The sequence below is a fragment of the Drosophila willistoni genome, chromosome 3R, assembly GCF_018902025.1.
Source record: "Drosophila willistoni isolate 14030-0811.24 chromosome 3R, UCI_dwil_1.1, whole genome shotgun sequence".
Lineage (NCBI taxonomy): Eukaryota > Metazoa > Arthropoda > Insecta > Diptera > Drosophilidae > Drosophila > Drosophila willistoni.
Genome location: NC_061086.1, coordinates 20254313 through 20273932, shown reverse-complemented (window position 1 = coordinate 20273932; position 19620 = coordinate 20254313). Strand labels below are relative to the sequence as shown.

Genomic DNA, 19620 nt, shown 5'->3' with positions numbered 1-19620 from the left:
ATTGCTGGCTTAAGCTGAGAGCCGGCGAACCGGCAAAAGACAGAGACGGAGACGTAAATGAAGATGATGATGGAGACGAAGACCGAGACACGGTTGCTAGTGTTGCCCTACTAACCCATAACGTGACACGATGAACTGTAGTTGCTCTTTTCCCTTGCTCTCTTTAATCTATGGCGCTCTTTCTCTCTCATTCTTTACCGCTCTTTCACTACTCATACTCTTTGTCTGTTACATTCGCTATGCTAGCTATCGATGGCATTTTTAATTTAGCCAGGATTATGGCTAGCAACCGTGCTTAATTTAAAAACTCGGGCGTGTATGTGTGCATCACGTCCGTTGTGGCACGTCTCCTTCTTATGAAGGACTCGTAAAAGCAAACGACCGACTTGGCCGACTCGTTCTGGATTATAACCATTAACTTTACCATGAACTTGTTGGCCGTCATTTTGCCAACAAATTGTTGATGCTTAACCCTTTTCCAGTTGACACGCACGTGTCAGCGAAAATGAAACAACAACAACTACACACACACAAAACGAAAACAAAAAAAGCACAAAAATGAAAATAAAACAAAAAACCAGGAGAAAAAATGTACGAAGCATCGCATAAATTTTTAAGTGATTAAAAAATAAGATGCAAAAAAAACAACACACACACAGATCGCCCCCTCTCACCCACATAGACAGACAATAAGTGAAAACATTTAAATGCGCGCAACGTGCAAAAAATAAATTGTTGTCAAACTGTTGTCGGGTCGCGGGCAGAGGGTTGCAACGGAACCTTATCAGCATCCTACTACTAGTGCTGCTGCTGCTGGTGCTGGTCCAATGGGAACATTTTGGCAATGAAACACAGCATCCACAATGGATTACGGTCCACAAGCCGGTTGAATTTCGTTTTACTCGTTCCTTCGTTTCGTTCACTCGTTTAAATTGTGTTCGTGTTGTACGATGTCGTGTCCTGTCGTGTTTGTGATTGAAGGATTCGTTTACCATTCCGACTTACTGGTTTAGTTTGAAAACGTACTTCGTGCGGGTCGGTTTGGCATAACGGTCTCTTTACACCAGACTTTTAGCTATATCAACACATACATATATACACACTCACACTGATATATCTATATATTTAGGTATATTTGGTCATGCTCTAAAAGTAAACAACAACAAAAGAAATAAACTCCAAGTGAGGTGCCATGAAAGAAAGCAAAAGTCTATATGAAAATGGAATGATGCCATCCTTAGCATTCTAATCTAAAATCAACGAATTGTAACAAATCAGACAAAAAAGAAAGTTAACCCACCGTGCCCCACTCAAACACCACAAACCTGCACCCTTACACACTTACACACACACACACAAATACACACTGCCCCCCATATAACTGTCTTTATCGCTTGTCGTGGTTGCTGTGGTTCCTGCTGTGGTGGTTTCTCTGCCAATTTGCATTGATGAACTGGTCTCGCGACGTGCATAACAAAGATAAACCACCATATCCCAATAATCAAAACCCCAAAGAACTGCCTCTCTATATACCTTTACCTTTGAAGTCCTCCGCTTCGCTTGTGGTGTAAGTGTTTTTTGTGTTTTTTGGCCCAGAAGTGTGAAGAAAGGCAACAGCAAAAAGAAAAAAAAATATAAAAACGCGCAAAATAAATATTAAAAGCAAAACGTGCGTGGATTAGAAAGCATCGACGGCGATCCATTGAACTTTAGCAGCCGGCAGCTGCAGGAGACCGGGAATCAGGTTCGTATCATGTCTATGTGGCTCACGACTCACTTCAAAGTTCAATGCACCATCTCCAGTATTCTATTTTTCTTTTATTTTTTTTTTTTATCATTTTTATGGTCATGGTCCTTTTTTTCAGTCTTAATTTCAGCACGTCGTGCGGCGCGGGTGTATAATTTACGCTAACTTTTTTTTTTCTCTTTTACCTAAAGTTTGTGTGTTTCATTTGAATTTTTATTTTATTCATGCCAAAACATATGCCACACACTCACAACAACAATCCGTTCAGAGTAAACCTGGACAAACCACTGGGCTCTTTCTCTCTCTCGTCTGTTGATTTATGATAATCGAAGATGGTGGCCCACGGACTTGTAGGTCGGTGCCTTATGCTCGCCACTCCAGTTTATGGTGGCAAGCAATTTCCTTCCAAGTGGAAACTAAATAATTATGCGGCCCAGGTGTAGTCAGAGTAAAGTCCCAGTTGCTTTTACCATCTTCCCGACACCATCTTGGTCTCTGTTTCTGACTCTGTCTTTCTGTTTTGGTGTCGGGTTGAGTTTAACGAACATTTATGCTATATGCGGTTGGTTGGTTGTTTATGCTGAGCTCGAGTTATGTGGCACTTTAGAGGCGTGGCAGGGCACAGGGCACTGGCACATTTGCCAGCAGCACTCATACGCCCCGTGTATCTGTCTGTGTGTGTGTATTTGCATGCATATGTTCATCAAGAATGAATTAAAAGTTATTTTAAATTCGTGACACTCGCCTAATTTTGCATGTGTGAGTGCGACAGTGCTACAATCTAGGGACTGTGTAGGGACTACCCAGTTGTTCTTGTACTGTGCTTAAGTGTCTGTGTCACATTGTGCCGGAAAGTGTGAGTGAGTATATATGTGCGGGGGAGATGGGAAGAGTGTCAGGATCTGACACCTGCCAGACATATACTTGCAGTAGCAGCTGCTGGCTAAATTCTGTGACTATGACTCTGCCACTCACAGGTACCTACTAAACAGGCAGACATACAAACTCACAGGACTTGCATGCCACACACACAATCACACACTCACACACACACACGAATGCTTCCCAATGGGCCAAGTGAATTAAATTTCAAATGTTTCTTAATTTACTTTTTCGGTTTCCCGTTGACAGTTCAAATTGCTATAACAAATTTTCTAGCGTTACGCATGCCATTCATTCATTCATTTCACTTTACTCACACTTACACACACCCACACACATACAAAGGACTCGCTCACACAAGGACTCGAAGGGCCGCACATGCATAAGTGAAATATTATGTACAACTGTCGAGTTTGTTTTTCTTACTTTTTTCTTTCTTTTTTCTGGCTTCTTCCCTCCATCTTTCTCGCTTTTTTGGCTTTTTCCCTTTTTTCTTTTTGTGCGAAAATAAATGAAGCTATTCGAGCGCAATCAGAAATTCGCATTAAAGCGTGGCAAACTCGCACGCATTGGCATGGCATGATTGCCAGATTGGGAGAGGTACATGGCCAAAAAGCAAAACCAAACCATCGTCTGCCAAACGCATAACGATAATCGGCTTGCTTTGCATCGAACACAGAAGCTAGGCAATACATAGACAGAGTAAGCCCAGACCAAGGTGTTTTTTATCCTTCTTATTTTTTTTTTGGTAACAGTACTAGCTTACCTACTACCCAAACCCAATGTAACTGTAGCTAAAAAAAAAATGGGAAAATTAATGACAGTATCGATTGAAATGTGGTGTGGGGAGTGGAAATATGTTAAATTGAATAACAATTGAGTCAATGGAATTGTCTTCACTTGGGGATTTGAATATTGTTTTTGATTGTCTATGTCTGCAACTGAAACGGGGGGAGAAAGTGTAGTTGTTAAGTAACTTTCAAGTTGAAAGCAAATTGAAAGCCTTTCAACTGTATACGAATCCCTATGAAGTGCATTTGAATAGAAACAATGAAGTTTTTTTCTTTTTGTCTTTTCTTTTCTTTTTCATTTGAGCATGAGCATGTGGAAAATTGTTTTAAGCAATTGAATTGTTCGATTCACTATCTGTCAACGTCAGAAATGACTAAAGAAAGCTTTAAGACTTGAAGTAGTTTTATGTTAAATTATTTAAATAAACTGTTACATAATTTACTTGAATGGTAATTAGGAATCCTTATTATACTTTGTTTAACTGCTTAATGACGTAATTTCCTATGATCTTTAAAACTATTTAGTGCGAATATTTTATGTATTTTTGTTACTCTTATTTGTTAATAAGACAAAAGATTCTTTGAAAAACATTAAATGCTAAAAATACTATAAAAGGTTTTACAAAATGATTAGTTTCCCTTATTATGTGTTTGAAAATTTTACAAAAACAAAAGAAAAGCAAAATATTTAATACTTAATAATGGATCATTTAAAGCGCCACACTTCTCAATCGACTTAGTGATTCTCTTTTCGAAAGTGAATGCTAAAGCGTTTGATTTTTTTTTCCTGAATAAAGCAATTTCAGAAATAGTTTACATTTTTCCTCTTGAACAGAGCATCAATGGCAATTGCACTTTTCCAACATCATTTAAGTTTGTTTTTCGTGATGTATACTTTGCGGCGCTTACGCATAAAATACATTCCATTGGGAGAAAAGCAAAAAATACAACAAAAAAAAAAGAAAGACAAGAAAGAAAACAACAACACTTGAGAACTTAGTTAACCAATGCGAAACAAGAGGCAACCATCAATGTCGGTTTGTCTGTCTGTCCGTCAGTCTGTCGTCAGTCGGTTTCCGTTTCCGTTTGTCTTAACCGCATAGCGCTAAAAACCATTTACAGTTTCCAGTTAACTCGAATGGCAAACAAAAATTGCTGCGTGCAAAATAAATAAATACTTGAAAAAGTTTCTGGCACTACGAGTAGTCGTCGTCGTTCTCGACGTAGTCGTCATTGGGATAAATGAGTGAATGGGTGAATAAGTGAGTGAGTAGGTAAGTAAGTGGGTGGCTGAGTGGGTTGCTGAGCCAGTGATCTAATACAGTTGGCAAATCGTACTTAAATGTAGTGCAATGCAATTACAACTTATTTAAGCAATACAAGCGTAACAGATGTACGCCAGTTTTGGCTGCCTTGCTATCTCATCGCATCCCATTGCATTCCATCGCATCACCGTGTCGGTTTCTTTGTTCCGTCGAGGTAGCCTCAAAAAATGCTTCAACGAAATGAAATTAGTGTCAAAACGTTGCGTCGCCAAGTGCCATCAGTGAATGTCATTACATAGATAGCGAGAGAGAGAGGAAGAGAGAGAGTAAGTTCTATGCCTTGTCAAATCCATTTCCGCGGCAAAAGCTGAAGAGAACACTGGGCGACAGACAGGCGACATGCTCAGGGCAAACATTTTGGGCATAATCGCTGACATCGTCATGGCTCTCTCTCCTGTCTGTCTCTCAATGTCCTGCTCTTATTTCTGCTGGTCCTAAGTAGCTACCCAGCAACAGATACATCTCTAAATTCTATGCTGGCCCAAGCTTAAATCCTGTTTGTGCTTCTCCTTCTTTTTTTTTTTTGCTGCCCATCCTTTTGCCCCTTTTTTTGATGTTGTTGGTTGCCAAGGCTTTTTAAGTTGATTATGGGGTCTAGTAGTAAAAGAATAGAACACAACGGAGAGCAAGAGGAATGAGTAGGCAAAAAAAAAAGCGGCGCCGTTATGTTGAATGAAATTGATGAAGTAGTTGCCAAAGCCGCTGCTGCAGGTGGACACAAAAAACACTTCCCTTAGCAAGGTAAATAGGCGTTGTTTTTTGCCTTCTGCTCTTTGCAGCTTGCAACTTGTTTGCTGTTCCCGTTTCCTTTTTTTTTTTTGCTTTCTCCTCCGTTGAGCTCTATGCTTTTCACCTGCAAATTGAATGGGTTTTAGCGGTGCATTGCCCCAGCTTCAGCACCAGCTTCGGGCAACATTCTGTGCCTAAATGAACTTGCCGTTAGTTAACCGAATGGAATTTAAAGATTTCGTTTAAGTTGAGTTCAATTTAATTTAGGACTCCATCAAAGTCGGCTAGGGGATTCTTCTTCTAACTCAAAATTAAAATTTATTGCCAATTTGCGGCAAAATTCGATTAAGCTTAAATTTCGCGGCAGGCACAAAGCAAATCTGTGTAAAAAACACTCAGCACTGGACGTCGGCCAGTGTGGCGGATGAATCGAATCTGCTGGCATTTAAATCCAATATGTAAATGAAAAAAATAAAGTGAAGATGGAAAAAAAAATGAAAACACAAGCCACCCGTAGACCAGGGCCAAGACCTACTCACACTGTTGAAAAGCTGTTGAAGTTTATTGGAAAAATATTCAAATCACGTGGGTGGTCTCAGTCTCTTTGTCTCGCTCCTGTTCTCTTACACATCTCACATTTCCCTGGCAACGGCAAACTTCCTGCCTTCCTGCTACAGCTGGGTGATAAAAATGGCCAAAGAAATTACTTATAGATTGAATGAAATCGTCGTGGCTCAAGGCTAAGGCCCTCTTCTTCGTTTTTGATCAATTTAAATGCCCAGGCTAAGACAATAAAAAGTCTTATTGCGGCAGCTTAGTATAGGATTTCTGAGAGGTCTTCTCGTAAATAAGTATTTAGCTAAGCATGCAATTAAAATTGTTGCTAGCCAGCTCAAAAATAAAAAAAGAAGAAAACAACAATAACAAAAGCTAAAATGCCAAAATGATGAAGCCTTGGCTTCTATCATACAAAAAGAAACTTATCTAATAAGTGTCAGTTGGACAGCCAGTATGAAAACAACGACGTGCTGTGGCTATTGCTCCCCTCTGACCTTTGTATGCCACCTTCCCGTTTCAAAACGGGAGAAAAAAAGTTTCACTTTCATTTTTAGAGGACTCAAGACTTTTGTCACTTTGTCGGCCTGACCAGACAGATAGACAGGAGAAGTTAACGGGAGAGAATAGCAAGCCGAAGGGGTCTAAAAATGGTTGAGTTTTGGAAATTCGATGTCTATAAATTGCCCAACGCCCTGCGCCAACTCCTCCATTACGCTTTATTTATAGCATAGGGATTTATGCTCGGCATATTTATTTATGAACAACAATTTGCCGGCTGCTTTAAGGCCTCATTGATGCGTAGAGTCGTAAATTAGCAACGGGCATCGGCATCGGCAGCGGCAGCAACAAATGTAAATAGTTCAATAACAAAAAGCAATACCCAATAACAATAACATCATGCTGCAGGGCAAAAGCCCAAACCGTCTGCTGTCTGAGTCAGGCAGGCAAGCAGGCAGCAGCAGCAGCAATAACAAGTTGACATGTTTTATTTATGGAGAGCAAACGTAGACGCCGACGACGACGACGACAACAACGACAACGTCAAAGGACAAAGAACACAGAGAATAGCTGTTAAAATTGTTTTAATTTGCCAAAACCAGAAACAACAGGACGAACAAGCATAAACACCAAGGCCGTGTTGAATGAATAGGTCGCTCGGTCAGTCAATTGGGCAACATCAGCAGCAGCGGCAACAGTGCTGGCCATGTTGGCTTGTTTTATAGCCAAAAAGGAAATATTGAGCATGTACCTTGATTGCATATATTTTTTGAGGCAACATATAAGAGAATTTCTAATCAGTTGAAACATAAAATAAATAAAAAACTATCTTTAATACGAAAATCAGCAAATGAAAAACAATTTTATAGATAAAGTTCTTATCTACTGATCACTAACTATTATCAGGTTTTATATTGTTTTCTTTTTATAAGTTTAAAGAGAGCCATTTCAGTCATTTAATAAGTAACTTTTAGCGGGATAAATTAAGATGTTTATGTTGAAAGAAAGGATATAGAATATAAAAGGATCAAAGCAACACAATAATCTTTATCTCTTTTTCGAAGATAAATAAAACTAATGTCAATCTGAAGATTCTTATTTACTTTTTTAAATTTCACCTTTGCAAGTCATTAAAAATGTTTCTTATGAGGCATTTTATTTTTGTTTTTATAAAGAATAAGTTGTCTGTATGTTAAGTTAATTTCCATTTGTTTCCTGAATTCAAACATTTCCCAAGACTTATTGACCTAAACGTATTTAGGCAGAGTGAACTTTATTTTCAAAGCAAATTATAGCTTTAGCTATAACTTGGCTATAGTCAGTTATAGTTGCCATAAATCAGAAATCATTTTCAGAAGGAGAGCAGAAGATGAAAAGCAAACATCGCAAATGAGATGGTAGTTAGTTTGTGTACTTGTTGTTTGTCTCGAGCGATGGATATGTGTATGGGGTATGGGTTAAGTGCCCAATGGCCAAGCGTCTGTGTTCGACCCTGTTGTAATAATTCAATTGTACATAGAGCCAGAGGAGCAGCAGCAGCAGCAGCAGCAACTAACCGAACCGAACCGAACCAGGCGACCCCAAAGATTGATGGCGCGCATTCGAAGACCAAGAGATTGAGAGGGGGCGGGTTGGACTTGGAGTTGCTTTTGGCGACATTTGTGTGACGTGTTGCCAGCGTCTTGTTGAATTATGTATGTGTAAGACTGTTTGTTTGAATGTGTGTGTGTGTGTGCGTGTGAAGTTGTAAGGATATGTGTGTTTGTATTGGTGCGTTGAGGCGCAAATGTTCAAGCTAAAAACTTTGCCAAGTTTAGCCAACAGAAAACAGAGAGAAAAAAAAAACCCAGTAACTGAAGCAGGCAAGCACGTGAAAAGCAAAGCCAAAGCCGTCAGTGGATTTAAGTTGGCTTTTTGAGCAAGAGCAAGAGCAAGACAATCCCATGGAAAGAGAAAACAAGAGCCTAGCCATCTAGTCATACTCTCATATACTCGTTGCTAGAGATAAGCATTTATACGCATTAAAGCGACAGTCAACTTTTTGACCAACTTTTTTGCCTCTTCTTCTGGGCAAAGTTATCAAAAATTCCACTTGCGCAGTGAATCAAGTGCCATTTACTGATTGTACAACGAACAGAGCAACGCGGAGCGGCTCGGCACACTGAAAGAAGCGCCTAATCCGCTTCACATTTTATCAGTGCTGTGACACTGCTGCCTCAATGTATATATATGTCCCTTTCAGTATCTATGTATCTAGTATGCGTATGCGTGTGTGTGTGTGTGTGTGTGGGAGTGTATGCGAGTGTGTGTATATACATATAAACGAGAAAGCACGCGCTTTCATAAGTTGGCTTGAGCCTGGCCTGGGGCGCTTTTAGGCGCACTTAGCTCTTCCTTAAACTTTGAGAGCGTGTTAAATCGTCTCCTAATGCCACAACTAAGCCCTTAACTACAACATTGGCAACTGCCGCTGCCAAACATTCCCATTCCCATTCCTGCCTCCCATTCATTCTGGTCATCGAAAGAATCCAAAGAGCCTAGTATAATGAATTAATCGAAGGGCAAGCGGAGATTTACATTTTGGCTACGGCAACAACAAAAACTATTATTGAAAGAGCTAGTAAGGTTTTGTCTTTTTCATCAACAATAGAAAACAAAAGTTCTTAAGGGCTTTAGTTAATTACTGTACTGTAATACAAACACTTTCATAAAGAATATACATAGAAATTAAATTATAAGTGAAACACGACTCTTTTGATAGTTATTTATTTGGCAATTTGTGAACAGCATAAAATTACACGATAAACACACAATAAAAATGCAACAAATATGTGAAATATATAATGTGTCGTTTTAGACAATGATATACTTTATAGAAATATACATTTAATGCCAATAGCAATTGCACTTCAAAAAATGATTTAAGTTATCAGTGTTGCAGTCAACTTTGAAATGCACTTTCAATTGAAGTTCTGTTTTTCTTTGATTTAATTGCTAAACTTTGCATCATTCAATTATTGTATATATAATAGGGAAAGCTTCAGCAGTGCAACAAAGATAACATTTGTACATATTGTACATGAAATATTGCTGTGCATGCAACTCAAGGAAAAAGGAAAAACAAGCGATTTTTGGGTAAAAATCAAAAATCAAGCCATTGGCTTTGAACTATGGCAAACATGGGACTTAGAGCCAGCAAAATGGAAGAGATTTGTGAGAAGAAGGGGACAACAACATATACATACGTATGTATATGTACATTCTTGTTGTAGTTGCTCTCGTACGTAACTAAACATTTCCTCAATTTATTGCTGAAATACGTTCTGTGCCAAGAGACTTTTGCGTACGGGCTGATTTTGGTTTTTGCTTTTTGACGTTGCCGTTGCCATTGCCGTTACGATTGCCGTTGCTTATGCTTTTTGTGGCATCAGGGCATTTTATGCAAATGTGGCAAGTTTATGGTCTTGTGCAATACACTCTCCAAAACATTCCGGGCATGTGATTTGGAAGTGACTTTTTGTCATTATTACGATAGCCGACGCACTTATAAGCAGGAACTGAATCGATGTTCAACTGACATTTGACGGACATTTTCGACATTTGAATGGAATGCAAAGGGAGTTACAAAAAAAAAAAAAGAACAAAAAAAAACCAAAAACGAGGATCATGTATGTAAATTCAGTTGAGTTAACAATTGCAATTTTTACATTGAGGCTCTAGTTTTTTTTTTCTTCTGCCAGTCATTCTTTGCTTTAGCTTTTGCACATCTCTAAAAAATGTTTTCTTCTTGCTTTTGTCGAGTTTTACTGCTGTGTGTTGCATTTGCAGCATATTGTTGGCTTTCTATGTTTGGAAATATTGACAGATAAATCAATCAATGTTTCATATGTGTGCGCTTTGATGTAGACAAGCAGAGCGAGAGAGATAGAGAGGGAGAGTGAGACAGAGAGAGAGAGAGAACAAGAGGGTTAAAGAAGAAGAATGTTGCATGCATTTTGATTTTCGTTATTTCACAAAAGATTTTTTCTCCTTTTTTTTCAATTAAAACTCAATTCCTGTTTCTCGAACAATAGTCCAAAAATCTTTAAATTAGCTAAAGGCATTTTGTCTTCCGCCTTTGACTCCATCCCAAAACACACATACACACACACACACTCACACAAGAGTGTGTGTGCGTTTGGCAGCAACTCTTACATAATCGAAAAACTTTTACACTTACAATGGGTTTTTGCTTTGAGGGAATTTGCAGAATTGTTTGGGTAATAACGATATCCGTTAGTGTGTTACGTCTCCATCTCCAGCCACTTTTGGTTAAGTTCCATTAAAAACCTTAAAATAACATCAGAAAAGCAAAATTCATGCCCCTACTTTTTTCACGTGCAACTTTCAGGCCTGGGCATAATTAATCATTTTCAGTGTGTTTCAAAAAGTTACCAAAAACTAAAGTTAAAACTAAAAAAATCGACATCGACATCAATTATAATTAGCCGCAGAGTAAAAGGCAGGGATGGCGCCCTTAATTATACAATTTGCGGTTTTGCTTTTGTCGATGGTAAAGTTAGTAAACCGAATCGCAGTCATAGAGAGAAGGTTGAGGGCGGGCTAGAGGCAAAGTCAGGCAGAAACTACTACTTTTTGGCTGATTGCCAATAATCAAGTCCATAGACTTGACAAAAAGTTTGTAAAAGCTGCGTGATTTGCGTGTTTTACGCTCTTAGTTGCCACAATTTGTCTTGGTCCCACAAACTTACACACACACACACATTCACAAAGAGTGAGAGATAGGGAAAGAGAGGGGCAGAGTTTTTAAAACAATTTTACTAAAAGTGGGCGGGCGCTATCAATATTTGCCGAATGTGTTTTGAATATAAAATGAGTTTGTGGGAAAATCCGTGCGGATTTTCAGTTTGAGGGCTGCTGTTTGTGTTCTTTTTTTTTCTCGTGTAAATTCATTAAAAATTTGCTTGCCACACGGCGAACAAAATACAAATTTTGTGGCCTACAAATGTAGCCAGTTGAGGACATCAAGAAAAAAGGGACAGAAAACTATTTGAGTATCTATAAATAAACACGGAAGCTGTTGAAGAGTTTTTTGTGTCCCCTTTTCGATAATTCTCCTTCTACTTTATTTTTTTTTTATTTCCTTTCTGCTTTTTCCCCCTTTTTTTTCTGTCTTTTGAGGGTTTACAACATAAATCGAATCGTATTTATTTTGGTTTTGGCAATTTCTGTGTGGCTCTTGCACACAGATAAAATGTATTGAATCCCCTAAATCGTTTGTACGGACCCCAAAAATACAAATATGTATCTACTATATATTTGTATGTATATATGTATATATGGGTATGCTTTAGACTAAGTCCTTTTAGCACTCTACCAATTGATGGGGGCCGACAGAAAATCTTGACTTTGTTCAAGTTACTGTGGATGTTTGTATGCATGCACTTTGAGTGCCATTAAATTCTGGACAGGGTATTTGAAATTCGTATTTATATTTATAAATATTGTCGCCATCTTGTTGCTTTATTTATTTACACACAGCATAAGCGAAAGTTTAGCCAAAGAATTCGGGTCAACATTATGAGCAGAGTGAAGCTATATATGCCATATATTTTTGAAGGCAAGAAGAGTCTGCTGACACGGTCACAGTGCGTGTTGTGTCTCTTCTCACTAGGGCCGGCCGCTGTCGTGCCGCTGCTGTTGCTGTTGCTACTGCTACTGTGTTTTGTGTTTGTTTGTTTGTTAAATTCTGCAAAATCCTTTCATACAGAAAATTGCAAACAAACACACACACACCCACGCAGAGACACACCAAACACATAGACATATACATTTATACAACAGCAGAGGGAGCAGCGAATGAATAAATAAATATGCCCGAGCCGTTGATGTTGCCATTGCCGTTGCCTTTGCTGCTTTTGGCATGTTGAAGGAGCATTGTGACTGACTGCTCTGGCATTTTTTGGACAAACGAAATGAAATGTACCGCGCAAGAATTTATAGAAATTTATTTATGTGCTTCGTTGGCCGTTCCTTCTGGACCCTCTCTCCTCTCTCTCTTTCACTCTTGCTTTCCCCCGCCGCATTCGTCGCCTGCTCTGGCTACAAAGTAAACAAATCTACGAACGTGCCTCACATAGATTTCAACCCACGCTGATGTATGTATGTGCGTATCTTTCCTTCTCTGTCTCTGGCTCTGTGTGTACGTATGTACATGGCCAACACGCACACACACACATTTGGCGAGCCATGAAAGCGAGCCAGAAATTAAATTTTCGTAAATTTGATTTGAAATGCGTGCGTGGAAATTCATTTAACACAAAATGCCAAACAATTGAAACAGCTTTTTATGTTTAATTGCCTGTTTATGCGTCAATCAGGTCAAGCCTGTGGTTTCTTTAATGTACCACACCCAACCCCAAGAACGTCCAATGCCCGGATAAAACCAGGCCTGGCAATTTCTCTAGCAGTTTCTTCACGTACTGTCACGTTCTTGAAAATATGAAACGTCTACGGATTTTTAATGAAGCAAAACTTGTTGTGGTTCCAACATTCGTTTTCCCAACGCAACTAGCAAAACAACAACAGCAAAAGGTACTAAAGTCAAACAACAACAAGGAAAGAAGTCCAAAAAACTTCACTGTCCTCATAGGTCTCCCTTTCTCTGCAGGACTTCCTATTTCTTTTTCTTTTTTTTTTGTTTTGCTCTGCCTTCCCCTACCTACCAGCTTTCCGTTCTCCATGTCTTTGATTAATACGTGCACTAAACGAGCTCGGTCATGGTAATACCTGCTGGACCCTAGACCACATCTTCTCTAAAGTCTCGGCTACATCGTTACGGTCATGTACGCAATAATTAAAAGTATCGAAACTGTTATGTGTGTGTGTGTGTGGAATGGGTGTGCGTGTGTGTATTTGTAGCACTTGTCGCCTGGGCGCGCGGCCAGCCACTCACTGCGGCTGATTGCCTGGACAAACATAGTGAGCAGAACCGATGCCTGGGCCAAAGATATGCTGGGTTACGTATACGACATGTGGTTCCTGTGTGTTTTTGTGTTCATTCTATGGTATATCTGTGTGTGTGCGGTACGTGCGCTTCAACAATCGTATGGGATTCAGCAATTCTTTCTATTTTTCTCTCACTCTTTCACTCTATCTACTGTCTGCCTGCCTCCTCCTCCTCCTCCTTCTTCTTCGTCATCATCTATTTTGGTTGTTCGGTTGGGTTGGGCAGTCAATTTAGGGGTTTGGGTCCTGGCATAGATTGCCAGAGCACGAAACAAAGCAAACGACAAATAAACAAACAAACAAACAAACGAATGAAACGAAACAAACGAAACGTAGCTGCTGCTGCTGCACACTGAACGTGTGTATAAATAAAAAGTTTGCAGTAGTCGCCCAAAGAGGGGAGAGAAGGTATGTGGGGTCACACAGCATGGAGGAGCACAGAGGCTAGCGAGATAGCCAAAGAGCAACCGATGCTAGGCTCTCCTCCAATCCCCCATCCTTCATTAATACACAAACACACTTAAGTTATTGTTACTGTTATTTAGTTAGTTTATGCCACTTTGTATTATATGTGCGTGTGTGAGTATGCGGTGTGTGTGTGTGTGTGTTTGCTCCTTGTCTGGGCCCGTATTTGCTTTTTATTGTATTGCATTTTCTTGTGATTTTCGTAGCCGCCACAAAAACCAAACAACTTCACTTTGATTTGATTGATTTGCGCTGCGTCAGCTGGGCGCGTGTTAAGTACACGAGAAAGACAGAGAGAGAGAGAAAGAGAGAGAGCCGGAAAGGAGGGCATATCAACGAATAACAAATAAAACAGAAACAGCATATGGAGGAAGTGTTTCAAACATTATTAAAAAACAAAAAAGAAAAACACATGAGAATTTCTTTCTAAAGAAAAAAGGTCACATTTGTGAAACTCTTAAGTGCTTTAAGCACTCACTACCAAGTAAATACTTTCAACAGCCTACCAATCGATGCTGTATATGTGTGCCTTGGGCACTTACTTAACATTAACGAAGGCACTGATTAGCAATACAGATAGGCTATGACCAGTTCGAAACTTAAATCGACAGCTAACTGTTCCTAAGGGTTGACTTTATATTTAATTAAAGTGTTAACTTAAGCTAAGATTAAGCTAATGAAAAAATAATTGAAATATACCTTATAAGAGAAAACTTATACCCTGATATCGTGTGCTTTTCTGTTACCATATATTTACTCGGCGACACAATCCCATGGGGACTTTTTGGTTAGTTTTAAATTCAAACTGAATACTTAATTCATTTCCAAAGCTTTGCCTATTTCCATTACCATCATCAGTGGGAAATGATAAGAGCCTTTTTTTTTTAGATTTGATTGTGTGCAGCTTAACTCTTACACCAACGGTTCAATATGTATAGCATTTACAATATGTGTATATAGGCTTAGAATCTGGCGTATTATTATTTTTTCGGTATGTGTTTTGGTTTTTCAATTTTTTTCTTTTACTTTTTTTTTTACCACTCATCCACTTTTATTTGATGCCGCTGATGTGGGTAACATGAAAATTTACTTTGCATGAATTTGTTCGTCATGCTTGATTTTTTATTTATACATCAAACTGGCAAACCAAATATGTCACATGGGTGTGCGTAGGCTGTAAAAGGGATAGGTATGCATGCCAGTGTGTGTGTGTATATGAAAGGGAATGAGTATGTGTGTGCGCAGCCAAGCTTCTTTTTTTTTTTGTAGTCTACTTTCAAGCACTTTCAGCTTAATGTCCTCACCACACTTTACGTGAGCAAAGGCAAAAACGAAATAGTACGACATCTGTTCGACCATTAAAACTCAGAGAATTAGGACAAGATTTAACTACGCCAGAGGTAGTACACCCTAGAATGTTTACTAAACTGTAGCATTCTAAGAGAGAGAGACAACGGAAAACACAATCATAAGCCATGTTAGACGTTAGATAAAAAAAATAATTTAACTATCGAAACTTGTGACTTTTGACACTCGTTTTGGAGTAAAATGTGTTAAAACGATTAAAAAAATGAAATCACTCATACGCCAGTACTTTAAACAAGACATTTGGGCGCAGGCCAAGTCAGCTATGGAGGCTAAATTCTCACTTCAACAATTGGTATTAGACAAATAATCTAGAATTTTTAACTTTTAAAATAAGTGTTAAAAGATTTAAACAAATCACTCATACGCCATGTTTACCTAAGCTTTGAACAAAGCAAAAAAAAAAGTAACTGAAAAACGGAAATTACTCACACGCCCAGCTTTAAAATAGAATTTTCGGTCTACTGCCAGTTGACAAACAGTTTGAAGAAGAGAAATACCCTCTGCTTGGACAAGAAAAAGGTCTGGAAATGCACAAAGTAAAGCCAGCCCCAAGTCAATCCTGCTGGGGCTTATTAAAATTTTATTGCTCAACCCAGTTGTCTGACGAAGTAGTTGACACGAAGGCGTGGAGCTTCTACTACTATACCAACGACTGACTTTTGTGATGGTGGACGTTTGTCTTCATTGACACATAGACAGGATACAAACACACATACCGCACATACATACATATACATACAAACAAAGGCGGACAACAGACCAGACGGGAAGTTGTCCATTGGCGAGACAAACAAAAGGCAGGTGGAAATAGCGCACAAAGGAGCACTTACCCAGCATCTTTTGTTGAGGCCAAAGATCATCATCAGAACGGCGACGACAACGACTACGACCACGAGAAGCATGACGACAACAAGAACGAACGAAGAATGGCGGGGAGATGATGATGACAAATAATATGATTACGAGCCAAGGCCAAATAACCAAATGAGCAAAGGCAGCAGCAAGCAGTAAGCGGCAATGTGCGGCAGTTAATGTTGAGACTGCGGAAATATTTTAATAAAAATGTCAGCTTATGTTTGTTGACAGGTCGCGTGACACGCTGCCAGAGACAGGCGGTGCTTCAAGTGTATTCCGCCACAGCGATTCTCCTTTCTTCTTCTTCTCTCTATCTACTCATCCCGGCTGCATATATTTATGATGAGCCAAACACCGATCTCTGTGCCCTGGCGGAAAAGAAGAGCACCGGAAAAAAGAAGTTGTATGTGTGGCACGTTTTGTGATTTTGTGATTTTTCGCTGAAAATCCATTTGGCAGTTTTTCGCCGCGCACATGGGCTTACACACAGTTTAGTTTATCTGCGTAAAAATATTTAAAAGGGCCCACGTGGCAAGTGGTAAGCGGCATGGGACGGGCGGCAAGTGGCAAGCGGCATCAGAAATCAACGCATGTAGGCCTCATAATTCTGTCAGCGTCATAAACGCGTCGCTTGGCTTAACATGGCGATTGCATGCGTTCGGAATAATAAAAGAGGACACCCAACTCACATCCCTCCATCCATCCACCTTCATCTCCTCTCTGACCCGGCCCAGATGCCACATATTCTCACACACACACACACTCGCACAGTGTCCTGGCCTGGCTTTATGTTTTAATTTGATTTGATTTGTGTTGTGCACACTGTCGTATGTGCAAATATTGTTAAGGCAACCAAATTTGATTTATCACGCGAGCTTCTGTCCTCCCGCACTCAAAGCAAGGCAAAAGGGGCACGACAGCATGCCGCGGGCGTCTTAATTGGTTTTGTGTGCAAAATTTTGGTTAGGCCAAATGCCAAATGCTGGGAGAGGCGGCAATTAGCTGCAATCCAAGTTCCTCTCCTTATGTCGAGTCAGCTTTGGCGTGGGAAACTTGTTAAGTGGCCACAACGAGCAAAAAGCTGGCAAGCCAGCTTCAAGAGCATTTGACAACTGTGGCCAAGTCAATGGGACCCCATTGCCTTCTTCTCTTTCTTCCTTTCTGACTCTGACAAAAGTACTGTTAACACTTCAACAAAGTGCAAATACTCTTGCTTTGGCAAACATTTCATTAGTCCTGCAAAATGTTTCTTAATGGATCGCGAAGTGCAAAAGTTTTGCATATATGAACCATTAAATCATTAAGAATAATATTTCAACACAAAAAGAATATATATTGTCTTGCTGGTTACCAAACAATGAGGCTCGAATGCTACAATAATAAAAATATTTCTTACAACGATCAGGATTTAAATGTAAGCGAAGATTTTATTATTTTGCAATGGCACCTTGTCCTTGGTCCATGTTACCTCAAACAGTTTAGTTTACTGTTATCAATGTTTTTAATCAATTTCTTTATAAGTTTAATAGTTTTTCTTAGTTTTTCTTATTAGTAAGTTTCTCTTCTAATGATTTGATTCTCTCATTTAATACGATAATGTAAACAAGAAGATCCTTTATGGATTTGTAGCAATAAGATGAACAAAGATCCTCTTTGGCATCCCAGAATTTATCAACCCAAATTATTTCACTTTACCTAATTGACTTTTTCACTTACCCTGTAGTAAATTATTAATGAAGATTATGTTGAGGTTTCTTGATAGTATTCAAAAAGGAGAAACATGATCAAACATGGGAGAATACTTTTTAGATTCATTTCGGAAACAATCTTTAAACAATTTAATTCTAATAATTACTTTAAGAACTTGTCGTTAACGGTACGTTTGCACTTGACAATGTCTCAAAGGAAAAATGATTTGGCATACAAAGTCATTTTCAAAATACGTTTATTAATATTTTCAATGCTTGATTAAATTTTCCTTAAATCAATTAGAACATTACTTTCCTATCTGTATTTAAGTTAGGCAACATTCTATGCTATTTCAGTTAAAAAGCTGAAGTATGATTTATTGTTGGCAGACCATGCCAATTCAAAACGTTCCTTCATCTTTTTAATGAATGATGAAGAATATTCTTTGGTAATACAACATTTTATTCTCTTTCTAAAATTGTGATCATTAAGAGCTAATAATTCGATTTAAATTATCAATTTTTCATCAAGGTTTTTCTGTGACATGATAACGTAAAATTATAATTATCGTTCGTAAACCGACTTTATAGATAACAAGTATAATTATTAGTGTTATATTTTCTTCTTCTTTTGAAACAGAGTGTGAAGAGATTGCTAAGAAGTCTGAGCAGATGTTCATTTCTCTTGTTTTTCCTTTCCTTTTGTTTAAAAGCTTTTGAACAGCAGGCTACGCTTAGGATTGAACTCCCATTTTAATTATGCAGCAGAAAGTGAGAGGGAGAGAGAGAGAGAGAGAGGGAGGGGGACAGCCGCCAGCAACTTTGCGATCCTATGAGCTCAGAGCGGACGCCTTGCAGGGCCAGGAAAATTAATATAAAATAGCAAAAACTTTGGCTAGTGCATTACGAGATTGCGCCGGCCAGACAGCCAGCTCGCGCATTGCTGGGCCTCGCGATAGATGCCTGGTGGCTCAAACTGCAAGCCACCAACTGCATAAAATGTAACGAGCCAGTCAGCCAAGGAGCCAACCAGCCGGGGCCATGGCATGGCCAGGCATACCGACGTTCGGTGGCAGCATTCAGAAACAATTTGCTACAGATTATGAAAATTGCTTAAGAAATTAAATTGCTGCAATGGGCCACAACCAGTGCGAGGTTGTGAGGGAGCAAACGAAGACGATGTGGCTTAGAGTTAGGGAACAAGGGACGCTATGGGTTAGGTTGTTGGAGGGTTCTGGCGGGTTGGCAAAGGTCGCAATCGCGCGAACCACGGGGAAAATTTGCATTTCCATTTGCGGTTTTGGTCTACTGCCGCCACCGACTGTGCCTTTGATTTGCCTGGCACGTAGCAGCATGCCAAAAGGGAAAATGGGTAAAAAGGATTTTTGCTGCTGCCGCCTGTCCACTTTCTACTGTGGTTACTAATTCAATTTGCAATAACAGCAAAAAAAAAAAAAAAAAAAAAAAAAAAAAAAAACAAAAAAAACAAATACAGCAACAACAACCACGGCAATAGGCAAGGGCAAGGCAAACTGCCTGACTAAAATTCTCTAATTATATATAGCGGTCGGTGGTTCGGTCGTTTCGTCGTTGTGGTCAGCAAAAGCTGCTTAGGCCATGAACTTTATTAAAAATATTTGGTCAGTACATTTACATACTTTTTTTTTCTCTGTCTTCTTCTTCTTTTTGCCCGCGATGAGTAAAAT

The 19620-nt window shown here is 39.2% G+C and overlaps 1 protein-coding gene across 1 annotated transcript in view; it reads left to right on the top strand.

Annotated features, from left to right (window-relative positions):
* Nucleotides 1-1033: 1033 nt before the first annotated feature.
* The window catches only part of LOC6647194, a 62230-nt gene continuing 43643 nt past the window's right edge, over nt 1034-19620 (top strand). Inside the window, exon 1 of the mRNA XM_002070462.4 lies at nt 1034-1744. The gene's annotated coding sequence lies outside the window, so the exon portion shown is untranslated. The remainder of the gene's footprint in view (nt 1745-19620) is intronic.